Source organism: Acanthopagrus latus, chromosome 24 (genome assembly GCF_904848185.1).
Source record: "Acanthopagrus latus isolate v.2019 chromosome 24, fAcaLat1.1, whole genome shotgun sequence".
Classification (NCBI taxonomy): Eukaryota; Metazoa; Chordata; class Actinopteri; order Spariformes; family Sparidae; genus Acanthopagrus; species Acanthopagrus latus.
The window spans coordinates 2689165-2702402 of record NC_051062.1 but is presented as its reverse complement, the minus strand read 5'-3'; the positions used below and the strand labels follow the sequence as shown (position 1 = coordinate 2702402).

The 13238-nt window shown below is 42.2% G+C and overlaps 1 protein-coding gene across 4 annotated transcripts in view; it reads right to left on the bottom strand.

Moving 5' to 3' along the window:
• The window catches only part of adarb1a (adenosine deaminase RNA specific B1a), a 47512-nt gene extending 45412 nt beyond the window's left edge, over positions 1-2100 (bottom strand). For all 4 annotated transcript variants that reach the window (XM_037091833.1, XM_037091835.1, XM_037091832.1 and 1 more), the window contains exon 1: positions 1899-2100. The gene's annotated coding sequence lies outside the window, so the exon portion shown is untranslated. The remainder of the gene's footprint in view (positions 1-1898) is intronic.
• Between the last annotated feature and the right edge of the window lie 11138 nt (positions 2101-13238).

Genomic DNA, 13238 nt, shown 5'->3' with positions numbered 1-13238 from the left:
GCTTCTTTTTTTTTTCGTTCTATTTTTGTGCATGTAGGCTAAGTGGAAGACAAGAGCGGAAAAAAAAAAAAAAGAAAAAAAAAGCCCGCAGCGAGTTGAGCCGAGCCACGCAGAGGCCAGGAAGTAATCGCAGCACAGATGAATTTCGCCAAATAGGTGTTGTGCCGCAGCCAAAGGCGCTTTCCCTCCTGGGGGGGGGGGGAGGATTACGCAGGGTGATCCATCTTCATACCAGAATAGTCTTTTAATGTATTTGTGCATAATTGATGAAGGTTCCCAAGAAAATGGTTGTTTAACACTCCCGTTCCTCAAGACTGCAGTCCCAAATGTGCGACTCGTACAACGTAAATAACAGCAAGTGCACTTTCGTTGACACGTTTTGACTATAATTGCAGCAAAAATGATCAGTGAAACATGCAGTCATTCTGAATTAAATGAGTCCAAACTGTTTTGCAAAGACAATATCAAAATAAAAGCTTCATTACGAATTGTTGAATCCATCAGTGCATCTTTGAAACGACTGATTCCAGATGATTAACGTCGAGGCCGTTTCCACAATGCCCGACGGCATAATATTGATTCTGACACTCACTTTTCATTCAGCTTAGTCTACCGCTGGCTGTCAGGGTCAGCAGCACAGCATACAGTACATATAGACAACATCAGATACCTGCTTTTCCCTTAACGCCAAGAGAAAATCTCACCAAACGTCATTCAAAAAAGCCACTATTTTTACGAAAACTCCATTATCTGCAATTTTGTCATTTGTCAAAAGTGCTGATTACTGTTGTAATCCCAGATTCCTAAACCAAAAATCCACAGGATCACTCATGCAGTCAGGACCAGCAGAGAAACAACATATTTCCACTTGTTCGGTGCGTTCCATTGCAGACGAATTACAAAACATGTTTTCCAGCAGAACCAGGAAGCGGAGGAGACACTCAGACGCACAGATTCAAACCTGTGATAACAAACAATATGTGGGACAACAACATGTGATCTGGGGGTTTGAGGGCCTCACAGCGGTCCCGTCCAGGGGCCGCGCTGCAAGCTTCCCACTCAAGAAGCCAACTTTTATGACTGATTGCTACACAAACCCCTTTCTCTTATTGTGAAATGTCAGCTTTTTTTTTTTAATCATAAGGCTCATAAGGATGTCAATCAAACCAGCTGCTGCATTTAAGGTTTGCTGGTGAAAGAGCAGATGAATGTTCAGGGTGTCACTGACTTCAGTGTGACACAGGACGAGAACACGTGACATCTGTTGGTCTCCTGCTGTCTGACAGCCATCCTCTCAATAAACTGTTCACTTCAACAATACTATATAACTGGTTATAATTCCAATACTGCGATATGTATTGGGTAATTCAAGAGTCGTGCTCGCTGCGCTTTCACTCATGGCACGAGAAAGTCTCACCAAACTTAATGGAAAAAGCGTGTGATTTAAGCAAAATTGGATTACAGGCAAAAATCACATGCAATATAAATGATCCAAAGAGCGCCTCTTTTTCAGTCGGACCGACCCTTCAATTCGGCGTACTGATTAGATATAATGCAGCAGTGGGCTCAACAGTACAACCGCCTTGTCTGCTGTATCCTCAGCTTCCCTCCGCTGCAACGCGCAGCTCTGAGCGTCAGTCTGTTGATGAACTTATATTTTATTAAAACGTGACGGCCGCTTCTCACCTCACACACATGTCGTGCTGTATCTGCTGAAAAAAAAAACCCAAAAAAACCATCCCGTGTCGTGTTTAACGTGGGGTGTTCAACGAGCGTCGCTTTAATTGACACACTTTTTAAATGGAGTTTTGACTCTAGGAGGACGCTCGCGCCCCTAAATGTGTGAACTCAAGCAGAAGGGGAGATAAATGAAAGCGACCCCAGCAGCGGGTACTCACGGTGAGCGTGTCTGCGGAGGTGTCCTCGGTCAGCGGCGTGACAGCCGGCCGAACCCCGGTGCAGGTGATGCTGCGGCGTCCGGACTCCACAGGCAGCGCAGGAGAGAACGCACTAATGGAGGAGCGGAGCTCTGCGGGCTGAGGGGAGAGAGAAACACAGTGGGCAATATCACCCAGGCAAGGTCTTTCCTGGCTGCTCCAAATGCTGCCTGTTCTCATTGGACCGGAGGAAAGAGGTGGGCGCAGAAAAAAAAAAAAAATGAGGCCACATTGGCGCACGAAGCGCCGGCAGACGCGCTGATTGGACGCGCTGCTCATACACCGACAGAAAAAAAAACCAAACTGTTTTTATGCGCCATGTGTAACGCTGGGCTCCAGTGTGTACACTGCGAAATATGACAAACATGACTTATTTCATTTTTTCTCTGGCCTCTGTATTATTTACTTTTGTAATAATCCCCATATTTATTGACTTATTATTTAATTTTCCATTTTTATTTATTCATATATCCATTCTTTATTCATGTATTGGCTTCTGTATTCTTTTACTTTGCATGTTGCAAGGCAATACATATATAAATGCATTAAGAATGAATAAATTGATGAATAAAATGCTGAAACGAGCAGAATCACAAGATGAATTAATAAAGAAGCAAATTAAGACAGAAATGTGTCACTTTTTATAAATGCATTAATGACGGTATTTATCTTTGGCTTTTATTACTGGTGCATTTAATGGGTTCACCTATTATTTGAGCCATTCATTTATTTATTTTGTTTATTTTGTATGTATGTATGCACGTGTATTTATGTTTAATGTCACAATGGAAATATGGATGTTAATAATGTGTTGTTTTTTTGTTGGACAACATCCTGCCTGATTCACACAGACAGTATTGCAGGTTTCACTGTAATGGCCTGATTCCTCCTCGCTGTGTTGGTTCTGGAGCCGGCCCTTCATTCAGACTGGGCGACCCCCGACAGTGTGATCCTGTGAGAGGCTCGAGATAAAGATCCAGCGATGGCCCCCGGATCATCGTCACGTTATTTCCAAGGTCATGGATGAATGCGGATGTGCAGTTTTAAAGATTTTGAGGGAAATCAATAGCGTTGAAATTGAAATATTTGTATTATTTACTATCATATTACTTCTCTTTATGAATATTCCTTTTCTGGAACCATGAAGGTAAAAAGATGGTGAAGATGTGTTTAATATATTCCCCACGTCAACATGTTTTTCTTGGCTCCTTCTCGTCACTATGAGGCAGTTGGAAGTCTCCCCTCACGTCTCATCCAGTTTAACTTTCTTACAGACGTTCAGATCTGGGAACACGCCTGCACTTTTGTATGTCTCCCCCGCTGAATGCCATGCAGGAAGCGGTGCAATAACAACAGCAACACTAAACAGCTTGCGGGAGTTGTAATTCATGCCGTTGTTGCCCTCACAGAGAAATCTGTGAACCAGAACCGCTCCACATCTCTCCCAACATCTGGATTTACTAGAACTTATTAACATTCCTGCCCCTACTGGAACTATAAATTTGGACTTTGAGGAAACTCATTACAATGAAATAGCTCAGATGTCCCACATAAACATCATTTGGAAACACAGAGGACTCTGCTTGTGTTACAGCAGACTGGGTTAATAAGAACTACCTCGGATGATGTGATCTGTGACCTCCTGACCTGCTGCTGAGCTGCTTGCTTTCTTCTTTGGGGGCTTTGAGAAGAACAACTGTGACTTTTATTAGTATGAATATGAATAAAAGGTATTCATAACAAAGGTCTGAAGTGACAGGTACATTTCTTCCTTTGCCATTCCTTTGATTTTGTTCCTGTTTTTCATTTTCTTTCTTTTTTTATTTCATGTGCACAGACTTCAGAATACTAAAATCTTTAAGAAAGGCTGGAAATTTTGATTTTACAGATCAGTCTGTGATCGCGGGGCCTTTGCAGACTTGATGTTTTTTGGCTGTTTGTCCATTTTAAGTCCCCAGCCACGTCAGTTGTCAAGGAGAATGCTCCAACTCTGTTCAAATATAGAGCTTCTTTCATTTTTTTTTTTTTTGATCTGTTGATTACTTTCTCGATCTGCTGTTTGGCCTGCAAATGGTGGAAATTATAGATCAAGTCCAAGATGACGTCCTCAAATGTCTCGTTTTGTCCACAGCCCAAAGACGTTCAGATTACTGTCAGAGAGAAGGAAAGAAACCAGACAACACTAACAGATGACAAGCTGGAATCAGAGGAGTTTCATTTTTCTGTCTTTAAAAGATTCCTCAGTGATTCATGGATTATTAAAAGTACTGAGCAATTAATTGTTGCAGCTCCACTCAAACTATTACATCATGCATTTTGCCTTTTATGGCATACATGCGTACATACAAAATCAATATCTGGGTGCAAAAGACAATAACAATGGACGCAGCAGTGTGTGTAAGCCTAGTCCTGAGGCCCCCTGCCCTGCATGTAGATGTGTCCCTGCTCTGCTACAGTTGACGATCGTGCTACGATCCCAAAAAGAAAGAGAGAAAATGGCGACATCGCGCGGCGTAGATCGTCGCTTTCATGGGCCTGGGCGCCAGAAATAGTGACATAAGGGTAAAACATCTGGTGACGCAACCAGGAAGTGCTCCAAAGGCCGGACCGTCCCATTTAACAACGGTAGACGTGATTAACAAGGTCTCTCTGAGGGACTCGTCTTCGAAGACCGCGTCCTTCGAAGGATGCAAACGCTGAATTGAGACACAGCAATTGACCTACACAACTTGAAGTCCCTACATGGAGCCAATTTAACAAGCATAGAAGAAGAACCTGAGGAAGTAACGTCAGAAGATCCCTGAGATGGTTTGTTCTGCACACGTGCTCCATCAATGCAGTACACAGTACAGTACACTTTAGAGCATTTCCCCGAGGTTACAGTACAAGATGATGAATGTAACACACAGCCACACACTACGCTGAGCATTAGTTAAGTAAACTTTTAGATTTGTTTCCAGAGGGTCGGCGTAGCAGTGGAAACACGCTGTCCCACGCTGATTATTTTCAGCACATCAGAGTGAAGTGAACACACTGTGGGTGTCTCAGAGAGAGTGGAGTGTTTGTGGCCTCACAACAGCCCCTGGACGTCTTCCAGTCAGAGGAGTTTAGGAACTGTAGTCCTCCCTCGATGCCGTCCAGATCAGTTGTACTGGTCTGATACCAGGACTTTTCATTTTCCTTTTGTCAGCTTGTATAATCTCCCACAGGGCGGGGGGGAATCAAGGGCCAACTTTATCCTAACAGGCTGAAAGTAAGAAAACCAGGAGACTCAGGAAAACACACACGGGCGAAACTGAAAAAGAGGAGACACACAAGGGCCTAATGTCAAAATCAAAACACAGCAAGAGGACACAGAATCATGGCAACACATACGTTTGCTGATCGTGGGAACGCATGTGTCATATATAACATTTTGGGCCTCATTGGCAATTGACCTCTTCAGTCATTTAGGTATGAGGATGTGTCGTTTTGAAATAACTAGTAGTCCCATATGCAAATATAATATATGCACATACAGTATATGAAATACAGTATATGTGCATATGTGCACAAACCACATATGAAGCTTTTTAGAATGTCACATGTATAATTTTTCAGTTCATATAACACCTGAATTTTTATAAATATGCATAGAACATTATGTAGGACAGGCAATATCAATATCAATATCAAAAAATTAGAAAAAAGTAATGAATGTATTCATGTGTTTGCTCAGACTTCAAGCCAACGTGGAGTTTTCACATCAAGATAAATATACTCTGCCCACATTCTGACGTAGGTTTCAGTGTCAGAGTGGGAACGTGAATAATTTGCAAGACAGAAGCGTTTCGTACAGTTAAGCAGTTTGTGAGCTCCGCTGATATTTATCATGAGTTTGATACCCCGGTGGTCTGAGCATCAAGCGAAGCAAAATGTGTTGATTGCTCCGTGGGGGGTTTGGAGGCTAAATCTGAAATATTAAAACAGAAATGAAGACAGACCAATTGTCGGTAAGAAGAATAGGAAGTCACATGGCGTCAGAGGTGTGAATTCCGCTGGGGATATGTACAAAAGTCATCCACCGCATGAATTCAGCGCAGGTGATCGTGTAACAGAGCTCCGCGTAGCTCAGCTGGCCATCAAAGATCAGGAGGTTAAATGTTTGTTACCGTCCCACAGGACAGACGAGCAGATCGGTCCTCAGGCGGTCCACGTGGCTCATGATCAATACGCCAGTTCTCAGTGCATCAAGCAGCTGCTGACATTTCTCCACTTGAGCCTCCGGGGATCTGCAGTCAGGACACTTTTTTTCAGTTTGGGATTAATGCTACATGTATCTCCACAGCTCTTATAAACTCTTTTGGGTTGAGGCAGAGAACTGTTGGCGATAAGAGGCAGATAAAAGATGAAATGTCCCTTTAATGGGTCATCTGTTGGGGATATCGCATTTAAAATGACAACACATGACAACCACACTGTGCTGATCGACAGTGACGGAATTTAAAGTACATTTACTCAACAACTGTACTTAAGTGCAATTAGTAATTCATTCAGGCACTTGTACTTTACTTGATTATTTATATTCTTACTTTAAAGGAAATTTTTCTAATTAATTATTATTATTTTTTAAATGCAGAAGAATTAACAAGTCAACTCAGAATATACACACAGGAAATATAGTATACATTGTTCACTTTTACTTCTTCTGACACTTAATAACTTATTATCGGACATCAAATTGCTGATTGGCTCTCGTCACACAGGAGCGATTGCAATCTGTCCTATCACGTCCTGCAGTATCTGACCCCCCATGAAGCAGGGTCCTGTTTTGAATCCTTCCTGTATGTATAGTCTTCTGTGAGTTATTCGCTGTTTCTTCTGATGGCCTCTTATGACGGTAATGTTCTGGAGTCATCTGTCTGCGTTGCGGCAGGAAGCTTTGGAGCGATTACTCCTGGCAGTGCAGCAAACAAAGCACATGAATATCGGTCATCATAATTTATTGACTATTTCTCTTTCCCAGTGTGATTATACTGCGAATGCATCAGCCCTGTTTGTAGGATACATGTCCAGAATGGGAATGACATACTAAAAACTTGAACTGTGAAATTGAAACAATTTTGGACCTTTACTGTGTTTTCTGTCCGACCTCCTCTTTACTGGGACGTGTGCTCAGGTTAATTCGAGTGCACTGATTCATTTACTGCAAACTCTCCTCTGATTAATCACCAACACCACTCAGGAGGCACGGCAAGACTGATAGCACCGGCAGCGTCAATGAAAACACGAGCTTCTATTTACATTCTTCTTTCTATTATTCCCCCGGACGGGTGTGGATGGGGAGAGCACAGAGGGGGAAGCGGCGCTAAAGACGTCTCCGCGCTGGGCTGCTGTGCTTCTCTGCTAGGTCCTGTCGGCATCTCTCGGCGGATCTGAGTGAGTCATGTGTGACAAAGACGTGAGCGAGCTGGAGGGAGCGGAGCCGATCCTGAGTCAGAGCGAATCACGGAGGCAGACGGCGTGGACGTGAGAGGGCTCCGGAGAGGAACAGTGGAGAACATCAGAGGAGCCAACACACTGAGGAGCTCTCTCCCTCTCCCTCTCTCCCTCTCTCTATCCCTCTCTCCATTCATGTTTCTGTCTTCAGCTCAGCTCTCTGAAGATCGAAGGCAAATACAACAAAACCCCATGCACTTGCAAGCGTGCGCTGGCCAAGGCATTTTGTTAAAATAAATGAGAATAAGACGCAACAGGAGGCAGATATTTCACCAACCTGACTTGATCGCATCCTGCGTTTACATGTACACGCACACGTGTCGCTTTCAAAATAAAAGAATGAAAGCTGTCAGAATAAAGTTGATGGATTATGTCTTTTTGGAAGATGACACATCTGCTCAAGCACGTTTGACTGATGGGACTGTATGAAACCTGAAGATGTGATGAGGGGAGACGTTTCACATTTGACTAATGCCTTGAATTAATAATTCATGCTCACAGTACTCTGTACGGATAATTAGAGCTCTCCAATCGATAATGCTTTCACATGAATTAATGCAACATAATGTTGAATAAAGATCTACAATATGGTTCGGGAATGTTGACGATAGAACGACCTTGTACAAGCTGTGAAGTAGACCCAAGGTGCTATATATTCATCCTTTATTTAAGTCTTTGTTTAGTTTTTCATTGAACATGAAAATGAACACAGACTACTCACAGCTCAGCACCAGTCCTCACCAGGCTGGGATCAAAGTTGAAAACTACAGACAATTCTAGATAAGTAAAGAGAGAGCCCATCCTTCCACCTGTTTAACAGATTCCAGATAGTAGTAATAGTAGCTGTAAAGCCTGTTACAGCTCAGGCCGATATTTTTCAGGTACTTGAATATTAATTGACTATTTCTATTTCTTAATTCCACTTTCAGAGTGAAATATTGTACCTTTCACGATACAGTTGTAGTTGCAAATTACTTTGCAAATGGAAGACTTGACAGACACTTTCTGGTTTGTGAGACAGGTGCATGGCACTGTGTTTATGTTGAACATTAGTTTTATCGAACGAGGGAATATTTCAGCCAAAGACATATGTACATCAATATGAACGGGGGTTAAAAGCTGACCATGTGAGGATGGATAAGCACACTGAAAAAAATCCAGCATGGTTCAATCACCAGAATCACCAGAATACATTTCGGCAATGTACTTTTCTGCAAACCACAGATATGTTGAAACGTCTCATTTCCTAATGTTGAACCTTTACATTTATGTTGAAACTTCTCATTTCCTAATGTTAAACCTGCACACTTATGTTTATTCATTTTGAAACTTTACATTTGTTAATGTTAAATCGTTACATTTCCTGGTTGAAACTTTGCATTTCTTTATGTTGAAACTTCACATTTCTTTATGTTGAAACTTTACATTTCTTTACGTTGAAACTTTACATTTCTTTACGTTGAAACTTTACATTTCTTTACGTTGAAACTTCACATTTCTTTACACTGAAACTTCGCATTTCTTTATGTTGAAACTTCGCATTTCTTTATGTTGAAACTTCACATTTCTGCACGTTAAACCTTTACATTTCCTGGTTGAAACTTTATCATGTTGCAAAAATGCAAAAAATGGATATGTAAAGAAAATCTCATGTTTTTATTATCTATTATTATTCATTTATCATTTTATTCACCCAGACATGGCTGGAGATGTCCATAGTCTGAGCTGCGGTCACTGACTTGCTGGCCCCTTCATCCGTCACTTCAGTTGAACGCGAACTGTAGTTTATTTGTACTCGGTGCCACATACACGGGCCAGTTTTTTAAAATAGATAACATGTTCAGCAGCCGTATTGCTTTACACTGATGTCACAGCACAGAGGAATGAAGTCGAGCCATTAGCTGTGAGGAGGAGGAGGATACCACCGCAGGAACTTTGAGGTATGAAGATAAAAGCATGAGAGCCCACACAGTGTGCGCGGCTCTTCATCAGGTCCTGTTTGATCTGACAAAACCCCCCTCGTGGATTCGAACACCGTTTGATGGTCTAATGATTGTGTAGCGGAGCGCTGTACAGTGTGTGGGCTTCCATCTTCTCATCACCTTTAAAAAAAGATACGGCTGTTGGCAGTCGTGTAAAATACACGCAGGTTTTATTAATGGGAGAATCATGCAAAACCGCAATTGATGCTCTTCAAATACATAAACACCAGTTTGTAAGTGAGATTTTTAGGCGTAATTTGCTCTACAATATGTGCTATATCCCATTTGGATTACATATGTATGGGGTGACTTTCATGTCAGGAGACAGAGGGGATGGAGAGGTGACACAGAGCTGAGACTGCTGTTCAAGATGGACACTCCTTGGCGGCAACTGCTCTTCGGGATGGTGCTTCAACATTTGCGAGCGTGAAATCGCTGGACATTCTCAACGAGAGACCGCTGCTCAAGATGGCATTTTCATTTTCCTGTAACCGTTTTAGTCCAAGGTCGAAGGTCCAAGATGAAGTTGAGGCTGGTGACAGAGGTGACCGAGCTCTGAGTGAGACGCGTTGAATATGATTGTATGGCTGCCTTTGGATTACGGTTATTTATCCACAGCGGGGCCTCCGCGTTCCTGCCCCGTCTCATTCCAGCGCGTTTAAATCCCTGTTTGAAGTCCCGCGTTTGGACTGTCAGGAGACTTGCTGCAGCTCGGTCCTTTAATCCTCTTCCTGCCCGTCTCTCCGGTGTTTACTCCAGGTCATCCTGCGCCGTCACCGAGTACCAGCTGGCGACGAGACAGAGTGTCTCTGTCAAGTCTGCTCTTCAGTGCCAGGCTCCGTTTGGCAGCGCGGGAGTGTAGGACGCCCAAATTACACAAGTCGCTTAACACTGCAAGGCAAAAGGAGATTTGGGGAAAAAAGTGTCCACACCTGTCTGAGAGCCGCATCGGTCTGAGAGGGAAGTTAAATGTCTCTGCTGACAGGAGACGGCAGAGGAACATGACTGTCCACTGCTTCATATATTCAGTATGTTGAAGGTGGCTAACAATGAGCTCTGATTACTTTTAATTTGACACTGCGCTCTTCACATAGTATCCATAAATAATGAGTCCTAATGGCCCCGCAGCAGCACTGATCCTTATATTGATTAGGTTTTTCTTACCCCCAATCTAATCATAGCAAAGGCCTCAGAGGCCTGTGGGGATGAGTCCGTTTTTTTTTTTCTCCGGTTGCTTCCATATCTTCTTACAGACAAGGTGCAGCAGAGATCGCGGGATGGCACCAAACAACATCACCATCTCAAACGCTCACTTTTTCAATCATTTCATCGTTTTTTTGTTCTTCTCCTCGGCCCCTGAAGACATTTCACCCTCATGGGCACTTTTTCCAAGAAGCCTTCAGTGATGCAGTGTAACTGCGGTTTACATGCGCTCGAGCACTGTAATTCGGCGTGTTCGTGTCAGAGTGTGGGAGCGGCACCGGCGGCATCTTGCATTTTATCGCTCAGAGCGTTTAAACAAACATCAGCAGCTGTTTCCCGTGCTTGAGTGACAAGAAAGATCCCCTTTTATTTTCGGAAAGAGAAATGTGTTTTGCGTCAGTCTAAAAGTAAGTCTAAAATGCCCAAAACTCATCCAGACAGAGTCTCCTTCTCCTCTCTTCAGACTGGATAAAAAACAACATCTAGAGGTAATCCTGCCTCTGGATGCACAGAGGTGTGTTCACAAATGGATGCAAGAAATAATTGGCGGGGACAGACATCATGCAGGCAGGAGGCTGCTCGCACAACAATGGGAGTACAAGTAATAGAAATACAGATTTATGCTGATGTGGGTATGTTACATAAGTACTATACATTTAATGGGGAAGATGTTTTTACAGCTCAGCAGCTCAATATAACAGGGAATATTTTCAGCTTGCCACTCTGCCTCTCCGTTGTTCTTAATTTTTTAATGTTCTTAATCTAATTTTTTTGTCCCAATAAATGGCGCATTCCTCACATGAATCTTAAATAGTTTATCATGTTACACATTCTATTTGTATCTGGATCTATGTTAATGTGGGATCACTTCAGTATGTAGGTTAATGAAAATAAAGAATGAAAGTATATATATGAAAACTTATTAATATAAATATAAATAATAGATATAAATACATTTGCCCTATCCCAAAAGAATACACCCCACTGTCTAATTATTTTTCATTAACAAGTCTTTGTTAATGATGATTATAATATGACTTAATCATACTAACCTGACAGAAACAATTAAAATAATAATATGATAATAATAGTAATAAATTATCAGTAAAAAATAATGTCATGAAAAAAATATAAAAAAATGTTACTGACATATGAAGATGAAAAAAACGAGGAAAAAAACAGCTTCTGCTTTAACTATGAAACCTCACAATCACACAAAGTAAGTCCGAGTGTCTCTGAAGTGCGAGATACTGTTCAGGTTCAGCTATGAGAAACACAGAAAGAAGCCATTCATAAATAAACTAATAATCATCAGATACACTACATGGTAGTAGACCAGTAGACACCCTTAAATTCAATATAGTGGTATTCAATTGAGGAGTTTCAGCCACTGCTAAATGGGGCATAAATCCACCATATAGGCATGAAATCTCATCAGAACAACATTAGGACGTTTGATGGGTTGCAAAGAGCTCAGTGACTTGCGCATAGAGAGAGTTTGGTAGAGAAGAACTGGATTGACCTGCACTGCTCTGTGACCTCAATCCAAGGAATTAAAATGAGTCAGGCCTTCTTGTATAACACCAGTGCCTGACCTCTCAGACATGTTTTGTACACAAATTCACAGACACACACACTTTCAGTACAGTACTTTCTGCCATTTAACCGTTTCATCATGTTTCATGTTTCAGAAGTCATGTTACTGCTGTTGAAAAGCCAGCACTTCCTGATTTTACCGCTTCATAATAACAGCTTTTAAATACTGAATTACATAAATTAACAGAGGCCTTCTACTGTCAAGAATTCATAGGAAATTAAACGTGTTTATAGCTGAATAAGCGGAGCAGTTAGAGGCTGTTCTTCTACAATACTGCGAGCTGGGATGGAAACACAGCCGCTGCTTTGACTATTAAACAAGAGAAGAGCATCATCAGTTGAAGACACACCTTTAAGCAGGCAGCTATGTTGTCATGGAAATAAAAATCTCAGGCGCCGAGCCGAGCCAAGCACATGTGTGCGGTAAAGCCAAAAGGTGTGACTGACTTTTGAGACACAATAACGACACTCAAACATGAGACACATGTGACAGCGTCTTATAATCCTGTCAGTCCAAATGATTGGGATGAAGCACTTTGTTACGGTGGGTTTTATTTAAAAACACATTTCCATAAGAGAAAAAGTTATTGATGTTCCAGATACTCAGTTCGATACTACGGCTGAACTGTGTGGGAGGAGGTTTGGCCACTGTAACACGCCGAGATGAGGCCGCGTTCACACACACACACACACACACACGCTCAGTGTTGGTGGAGTGATTTCCACTTCTCTCCCGTCACATGTCGATCTGCTCGCTGATGACAGTTTGACAATATTTTCATTCAGCTTGCCGCTCAGTGTTTCCCGACAAGATGTTCATTTACATGGATCGGTGGAGTTGCTATGGTTATCGCTGATGAGTCACTCGGTGTTGGGAGCCGATCTTATTCTGAATAGAGCGAAATGAGAAGATACTGAAAATAGACGAGTGGGAGCTGTGCGGAGGTGTTGATAAAAACAAGGCAGATTTGTTTGTACGGGCACGATTTGATTATTAAATGTTGCGCATACCGATGCGGCTGAAAACAGACATTTAAAAAAG